General features: G+C 39.8%; 1 pseudogene; it reads left to right on the top strand.

Annotated features, from left to right (window-relative positions):
* The first annotated feature begins 7,259 nt into the window (after window positions 1-7,259).
* LOC112621112 lies at window positions 7,260-8,575 on the top strand (annotated as a pseudogene).
* The last annotated feature ends 787 nt before the right edge of the window (window positions 8,576-9,362 follow it).

Raw genomic sequence — 9,362 nt, forward strand, 5'->3', positions numbered from 1 at the left:
TTTAATGATTTGGGTTTCTACCATCCTTGTCAGAACCTGAGGAACAGAGTATTTCCCTACCTCTTCACTGTTATTTCACTCTGCATCAGAAGTTGTCTGTGCTCATTACCTTTTGCTATGTGACATGGAATTAGAAAAATAGGAATAAAAAAAGGAACCCACCCTGCTACCAGCTAGCTAGCTAGGTAACAAGGTGCTGGGACCAGTTTGGTACTAGTGTAATTAACGTACACATTAAGAACCATTAGAAAGCCTGTACAGAAGGAATTGGTTAGTGGTATTTTCAAGCTTCTCAGTACTATGATGATAAGAAGAAAAAAAAATGTATAGAGGGTTTTGAGTCCTTCCCAAATTGTGAATATGGGTGACTACCTGCTATAAATATATGTAGACTGACAGCTATTCTTACAGAAAGTTATGCCAGGCTCTCAAAGGAATCCCTATTAATGCCTAGCATAGCTTCTTGGCCATCTGTCCCAAGGTTGGAGTGGAATCCCACAGCTACAGATGTGAACATCAAAGGAAAAGAACACATTTATTTGCTGTGCCCTCAAGCACTATAAACACAGTGTGGGGAGACATTTCTTCTGCATTCAAGGAGACCGACTAACCAGGCTGATTTTATGTCCTCATCTGTTCTTCTTCTGACAGGTGCTCCGGAATTGCTTATAGAGTTTTCACAAAGAATTATTCATGCTTTTTATATTTTCACATAACCCAAGACTTGGTTATTGAATTTTTTTTTTCTAACCATATTTCTTACAACCCAATAGTTATTTTTCAAAAGGTGAGGGTGGTTGCCCCTCCTTAGAGACAAAAGTCACATTTGGATCTCTTGTTTTTCTTGATGTAAAATCTAGCCTTGGTGGTCATTGGTTTTCTTCTTTGTACATTCTTACTTTATCTTTTCATATCAACAGAGATATGCACAACCTAGTATTTTTTATCACCTTCATATCCTATTTACAGCATCAAAGGGGGAAATACGATCTACTCACACATCTTTCTGTCAAATGAGACTATTTACTTTTGATGTGGAAAGTCAAGAGGTAGTCACTAAAGTAATATGGCTATCTCTAAAACCTTTGTCATAGAGCTGGAAATCTAAGCCTCAAAGAAAATTCACTTGATTCTTAGAGATCAAGATTGTTGAATGATGAGTATCTTCATCTCTGCATCACCTCTATTCCAGGCAGGGGATAATTATACAAAGGTATTACATATTTCTATGTAAAGTAAAGCAAAAGACAAAAGTATATAAGTAAGCCTTTGTTTAGGTAGGTGCAGATTCTCCTGTTCAAAAACGTTCCAGCATTTTTTTTTTTTAAATTTGTGGGCTTGCCACATACTGCAAGTTTACATGGCAGCATTCTGACCATTGCTGTTCCTGTGCACCTGCCACAGGATTCTAGCAGATTTAAGAAGATGGAACCTAAGCTTCTCTGTTAAGTATGACTGATGGACTTGTGATGAGAAAACAGTGGGTGCAAGGCTTGCATTGGTTGCTCTTTATTTCTCCAAATCCAGATGCTGCAATTTGTTAACTGCTTAATTGTAAAAAAAAAAAAAAAAAAAAAAAAATGCAGAATTTCCTGTGTTTGCTCCGCTTTCCCACCATTCATCGTTCTCTTCTGAAGCAGTCCTCTTTTCCCAAATTTCTCCTCACTCCTTCACATGAACTTTAATTGCAAGTATCTTCACCAAATAAATTCCTTTATTTTGTAAAGTAACATCATATTTGAAAAAAAAAATTGGGTTGGATAAAAGTGAAGGAGCCTAATCTTTTGAACTTGTTCTATTTTACTTTCTGGAACTCTTACCCTAGGGAGAAAACACCTGTCCTCTTCTCTTCACCTCACTTCTCTACTTGGAGGAAATCATAGGATACCCAGCTCGAAGATTCCTTGTGGCTCTCGGTGAGTCACAGCCTTCTTTGCTAAATCTCTGTACGTTCTGAAACGGAAACACGTGAATAACGTATCGCCAAATTCTACTAAGTTCATCAAAATTGTCTGCAGTTTATACTAATTTTATAACTGACTGCTATGTCACCAAATAGGGAAAATTTTCAGAGTACCTAAGGAGCATAAATGTTAGAGTTTCCAGCAGAATGGTAGAGATGCTTCTCAGAACAAGACATAAACATTATTCTGACTTTAATTTTGAGAAGTTTACAGACTCCCCACATCAACCCATAGAGCTTCTACTCCTTGGCTAAAGATAAAACTGGGGTGAATCAGAATCTTTCATGAGGTATAGATTTAGTTTTTCGACTCCTTCTTGTGTCTTCTCCCCACCTCCACCCCACACTCCTGCATACCCAGTGTTTTGGAAAATGGAAAAATCTTGATTCCTTAAAAGTTAGACCTGAGTGGATAGTGGTTAAAAACGAGAAAATTGACAACACTTCAGTAGCATTCTGATTGCATAATGTCTTTGCTTCTCTGAGTTGAACAGTCAACAGAGGTTGAAGACTGAACCATCAAACCAGTGAGGAATAAGGATGCCATCTTTACTATTCAGGTACCAAATCAGAAAGAAATTGATCTAGAAAGCTGACACTCATAAACAACTGATTTGATGTTAATTTACAGCAAAGGGACTGACTAAAGCCCAAGTAAAATGCAAGTAAATTTCGCAGCTCCTGCATTGGTCTTTAAGTGGTTTTCCTCCTATCTTCACGAGGAACCTAATGGGCTTTCCCCTTTTTGCTGCTCATTCAGTAAGATTTGTTCACAATAGTGCTCAGTTATGTCACAGAGGCACGAGTTGCCAATTTTGTGAACATGTTATTTTTACTGTAATATTAGTGTGGGTTGTACTCTAGTGTTCTTCCAAGTTTCCTGAGCTTTAGAACATCAGTGATGCCATTGCAAAGCTTGATCTCCTAATCCATTGCATCTGAAACTCCCTGCTGTTTTTGTAAATCAATTATTGGACTCTTTCTCCCTCCTCTTTAGCTAAGAAAAGTGTTTCTGGAAAAAAAAAAAAAACTTAAAAAGGTCTCAGTTACTTATTAACTCATTCTTAAGTGCCCTTCCCTTTGGAATGCACCAGTCCACCTCCTGTCTAATAGATGTCATTGCGTGCCCTGCTCTGCTCAGATGCTGGGTATGTGTCCGTGGACAGGAAGAATAAGGAACCCCCTTCTAGAGCTAGAAACTACGAGACAATAAAACAATGAACTTTAAGGAAAATAATACAGTGATGACTAAGCAGGAGTGGGGTGGGATCTGGGCTATGTCAGCCTGGGTGGTTGGAAGAACATTTCGCTGAAGCCTTGAGTTGAGACTAGAAAGAGAGATTGCAGGCATACGAAGATAAGCAGGCAGATTACTGCAGAGAGAGAGGAGCTTTTCCAGCTCTGCACTATTGACACCTGAGGCCAGATGATAATTTGTTGGAGGGGCTGTACTGTGATTGCAGGATGTTTAGCAGCATTCTTAGTATATACCCAGTAGATGCTGATAGCACCTCCATTCCCCAATCCAGTTGTTACAACCAAATTGTCTCCAGGCCTTGATAAGTATCTCATAAGGGAGGAGGGAAATTGCTTTCAGTTGAGAACCACTGTGGTGGAAGCATCATAAACTGCAGAGGCCTTAACAGTAACAAGCCAAAGAGGTGTATGAAAAGCTAGTATACCTGGAATAAAGTGGCTTAAGGAGAAAGTAGCAGGAAAAAAGATCTGGATGTAGGGAGGAGCCAAATCACATTAAGCCTTGCAGGCTATGCTAAGGACCTAGGATTTCATTCTAGGTCCAGCTGGAAGACATTGGAGGATTAGGTAAGGTAAATCTTAATACAGTTTGCCTTACCTCTGGCTGCTATATGGAATGCTGCCAATGCTTCATTTTATAAACTTATTTGGATTAGTGGATTGGCTACTTGAGTTCCACTTATTTTAGTTATTTTGGTAATAATGTTTATTTTAGTTTTATGGATATGGATTTAGAAGAGCACTCTCAAGGCTATTTCACGCAAGAGATTATATAATAAATCTGGGTAGGCTTTAAGTCATAGTGTCCTGGCCATGCAAAACTTCCATAGTTATGATTGAAAATCAATACACATTTTAGTTTAATTATTACTATAAATTAAACATAAAAATGGAAAAATAACCTGAGGGTAGCCATTTAACAATTACTGAATCACTATGTATTGTCAAAATAAGAAGACTCTTAATTACTGAGTTAATGCTCATACAATTGGGCTATTTGTTTCTCAGTTTCAGTTTAGTCAGCAATACTCAAAAGATGTGGAATTTCAAAGTTATGTGCCAGACTGCTGAGTGGATACTTCTCAGGAGGTGTCCTAGGATGGTGAGAGGCCTCTCAAATTCACAAGGAAGGTAGAACAGATTAAGTTAAACTGTGGATTGTGAAGAGTTGCTGTCTATGCCCTTAGGTCCATCCTACTAGGAATGAGGAGGGAGTACCTCTTTCCATGCCAAAGCTGATTGACAGGCAGCCTTGAGATGATAGCTAGTAGCATGAAACATTGAGAGGGAGGGGGAGAGAGGGAGAGAGGGAGAGACAGAGAAGGAGGAGGAGAAGGAGTAGGAGGAGTGGGAGGAGGAGGAAGGGAGAGAGACAGAAAGAGAGAGAACTGGAATGTCAATAGAACCTTCACTATCACCAAAGACCCAAAGACAGCATCTTAAAGAATGGATAAGTTTTCCTCCATGAATTTTCCCAAGATCCAGAGTGGAGGGGGCAAGCTTACTTGGAATTCTTTGAAACCTTGTCCATTATCATGTTTGGAGTAGTGGTGGGAATTTCAACAGGGAGAGTTCTGTGTGGAATGGATTCAGGAGAAAACAAGAGTCTAGCTTGGGATCGGGTGCCTGATGTGAGAGATGTGAACAGCCCAACTGGATTGGCCCAGTGGAGGTGCAACGGGAGCATCTGAAGGACCAAGACAAGTGCCCGGGAAAAGGTTTAAATATTAGGAAGGCTGAGCAGAACTAGTTAGTTAATAGTTCTCTTAATCAAGAAAAGTTTATCCTCTCCTTGCTTGGCTCAATCCAAGATGGACCAAAAGCCCTGATTTGCAGCAAAGGGAAAGTAAACAGAAAAAGGAAGAGTCCAGCCAGCAGTACTCCCTGAGTTGACCAGGTTCAGTCATCTGACAAAATAGACGACCAGCCTTTCTCATTAGAAAATAGAGACTGTGCATTGCAACTAAGAATACGTTAATTCATTTATAAAGACGGTGGAAGACCAAAACACATTTCCACTTTATGACATCCCACTCATCTTGCTTGCTGAACATGTCAGTAATAATGCTCTCTGTGACAGATTACTCTCCATTCTAGAGTGATCCCTCAGGATTGAGGGAAACACAGCACTTTTGCTAACTTGGAACATTCTGTGTTCCAGTGGTCAGGTGGGCTCTTAGGATTAAGATTTCCCTTGCATTTTAGAGTATTGATTTATTTATCTATTTAACACATATATATTGAGTGCATAATCTTTGTCAGGCACTGTTTTTAGTAGTCTTGGTTTGAGGTGTTAGTCAAATCACACCATGAATGGAAGCAGATTTCTGGGCTCAAGGGACCCTGTATCAAGGCCATGGGCACTCAGGAAGTACTCTAGTAAATGTGGTGCCAGGAGTTCCATGCTCGAGGTGGCCTTAGTGGGGAATTATGCTAAGCTGATGGGTACCTGGGGGTATGTCCACTTTTCACACAGCTACTCTAATCTTTGAACCTCTCTAAAAATGGAGACTTGTCTATTTCTAACTTAATCTGCAATTTAAAAAAATGAAGAGAGAACTTTTTTGTTTGCTTAATGCTTTTTGTTTGTTTGTTTGTTTGTTTTTTAAGTTATGTAAAGACTACATTTCTATTGTTCTTTTCCACTGGTTTCCCCCTAGGCTACCTCCTTTCCTAGAAAAGTTAACAATGTTTTGTTTGTATGTTTCGTTACTCTCCAACTTGCTCTTTAGACTGTAAACATCAAAAGGATAGATTTCTGCAATTCACCATCGATTTTGGTTCAATAGAACAGAGTGGGGCCTGAGTTTCTGTCATTTTTCTAAGTTCCCCAGACGGTTTTTTCAGCTGTACTTGACAATCAATACTATAGAAAGACCAAGCTGTGAGGTGAGGTGTTTGGTATAGAACCAGTCCCAGGTCTATACCTCCAAACTCCTTATCACCACTCTCAGCTAGTAATGTGCACTCTGATAAAGATGTGAGATAGCCATCCTGAGAGAATGTATGTTCTAATAGTGCTGTAAACTTCTGGATCAAGGTTTTTCAACCTCAGCGCTATTGACATTTGAGACCAGATAATTCTTTCTTGGGGGAATTTAGGAGGTGGAGTGTTCTGTGCATTGCAGGATGTTTAGCAGTGTTCCTGCCCAGGGAATTCCAACAGCAACTCCTTCATCTTTAAGTTGTGACAACCAAAAATTTCTCCAGTCATTGCCAAATATTTCCTGTGGAACAAAATCACCACTGGTTGAGAACCATTGTCCCCACTTCTATCCTATTTTCTTTTCCCATTAGGGAGAAGACCAAGAGAGGGACATTTGAAAACACAGGGGTATTAGTCAAGAAATATTCTAGAGGGAAGACATAGACAATAGCAAACATCACAAAAATAATTTGTTGAACTGAGTTCTGCAAAGAAATATGTTGAAATCCTAGCCCCCATGCCTGTAGTTAAGATGAGGTCATACTGGATTAGGCTGGTCCCTAAATCCAATGACTGGTGTCCATATACGCATAGGGAAATGGAGACACAGAAATATGGAGATACAGACACACCTAGAGATGATATTGCCAGGTGAAAGTGGAGTGGTGTAGCTGCAAGCTGAGGAATGTCAAGGATTGCTGGTGACACCAGAAGCCAGGAAAGAGCATGGATCAGATTTTCACCATGGGCGCTTCAGAGGAAGTAGAAGTGTAGCCTTGTAAATACCTTGATTTTTGAATTTTCAGCCTCCGGAACTGTGAGAAAATAGATTGCTGCTGTTGTAAGCCACTGTTGTTACAGCAACCCTAGAAACCTAACAGAAGTGGTAAACGAAGCTAAAAAAAAAAAGAAAAAAAAAAAAAAAAAAAAAGAAGGATGACCATGGACTGCACTAACTTTGTTTTGAACATACAATCAAACGTAGGTTTCAAGAATTTGGAAGTAGACTCTATGAGAAGGAAAACATAAGATAAACTGTGTTCTGTAAGATCATAATAACATGTTCTGGGTGGACGAACTTCCGGCAGCAGAAGCTCAAGTGGCCAAGGCAAGATGGTTCAAAGTCAGAGTGGTGGTCATGGTCCTGGAGGTGGAAAGAAGGATGACAAGGACAAGAAAAAGAAATACGAACCTCCCGTACCAACTAGAGTGAGGAAAAAGAAGGAGAAAACAAAGGGATCATATGCTGCCAGCAAACTGCCACTGGTGACACCTCACACTCAGTGCTGGTTAAAATTATGGAAGTTAGAATTAAAGACTGTCTTCTCAGGGAGGAAGAGTTCATTAGAAATCAGAAACAAATGAAACCATTAGAAGAAAAGCAAGAGGAGGAAAGATCAAAAGTGGATGATCTGAGAGGGACTCCGATGTCAGTAGGAAACTTGGAAGAGATCATCAATGAAAATCATGCCATTGTGTCTACATCTGCGGGCTCAGAACACTATGTTGGCGTTCTTTCACTTGTAGACAAAGATCTGCTGGAACCTGGCTGCTTGGTCCTGCTCAACCACGAGGTGCAAGCTGTGATGGGGTGCTGATAGATAACACGGATCCCTGGTCACAGTGATGAAGGTGGAAAAGGCCCCCCAGGAGACCTATGCCGATATCGGGGGGTTGGACAACCAAATTCAGGAAATTAAGGAATCTGTGGAACATCCTCTCACCCATCCTGAGTACTATAAAGAGATGGGTGTAAAGCCTCCTAAGGGGGTCATTCGCTATGGTCCACCTGGCACAGGTAAAACCTTGTTAGCCAAAGCAGTAGCAAACCCAACCTCAGTCAGTTTCTTGAGAGTGGTTGGCTCTCAACTCATTCAGAAGTACCTAGGTGATGGGCCCAAACTCGTACAGGAATTGTTTCGAGTTGCTGAAGAACACGCACCATCCATCATGTTTATTGATGAAATTGATGCCATTGGGACAAAAAGATATGACTCAAATTCTGGTGGTGAGAGAGAAATTCAGCGAACAACATCGGAACTGTTGAACCAGTCAGATGGATTTGATTCTAGGGGAGATGTGAAAGTTATCGTGGCCACAAACCAAATAGAAACTTTGGGTCCAGCACTTACCAGACCAGGCTGCATTGACAGGAAGATTGAGTTCCCCTTATCTGATGAAAAGACTAAGAAGAGCATCTTTCAGATTCACACAAGCAGGATGAAGCTGGCCCATGATGTAACCTGGACGACTTGATCGTAGCTAGAGATGACCTCTCTGCTGCTGACATCAAGGCAATCTGTACAGAAGCTGCTCTGATGGCCTTAAGAGAACATAGAATGAAAGTGAAAAATGAAGACTTCAAAACATATAAAGAAAATGTTATTTATAAGAAACAAGAAGGCACCTCTGAGGGGTTCCATCTCTAGTGAACCACAGCTGCCATCAGGAAAATGGTTGGGAGACTTGTCGAACCCTGAAAGGGATGAGGTTGGGGGAGTTGCCCAGAGGAACCCCTGTTCTCGCTGATTTTTATCAGCAAAAATTCTGCCTTTTGGAGTACAATTAGTGTGTAAGTGCCCATTGGGTGGCCTTTGTCTGTTGGTCACTGTGCAGCAGTCTGCCTCCCGATAAAGTGTGCTCTTTCTCAAAAACTAAAAACAAACAAGCAAACAAACAAAATGTGTTCTATGAATCACAGGTCAGAACACACTTGATTACAGATAAGTAATAATTTAGGAAGCAGAAAATAAGTGCTCAGAACATAGCAATAGGAGTAGGAGTATAGCACCTAACTCTGTATGTTAAAGTTTGTTAAGTGTGTTTGTAAACTGTTAAATGCTCTAAAAACAAAAACCAAACAGTGTTATGTGCTTATGCTTTCAATTCTATTTATTAGAAAAAAATTAACTAGCATTTATATCTAATTAATTTACTTTGCATCGGGGAATGTTTTAGTCTTTTGTTTCTGAGTCCCAGTCAAGTTTCTTTATGGCAGAAAAAAAACCTTAAAGTATCTGAATTTTTATGATGAGCATGTATCACCTTTGTATTGGGAAAGAAAAATCATTTCTAATTCAAAAGTAAAAGTTTATGATCTACTAGGGTATACATACTATTTTGATTTATTTATTTTTATAAAGTGCCCCAAACAAATTTTATTCAATAAGGCACTTAATCCTTAAGTTAAGAAGGTAGAAAAAATGAAAGAAAGAT

Source organism: Theropithecus gelada, chromosome 3, assembly GCF_003255815.1.
Source record: "Theropithecus gelada isolate Dixy chromosome 3, Tgel_1.0, whole genome shotgun sequence".
Lineage (NCBI taxonomy): Eukaryota > Metazoa > Chordata > Mammalia > Primates > Cercopithecidae > Theropithecus > Theropithecus gelada.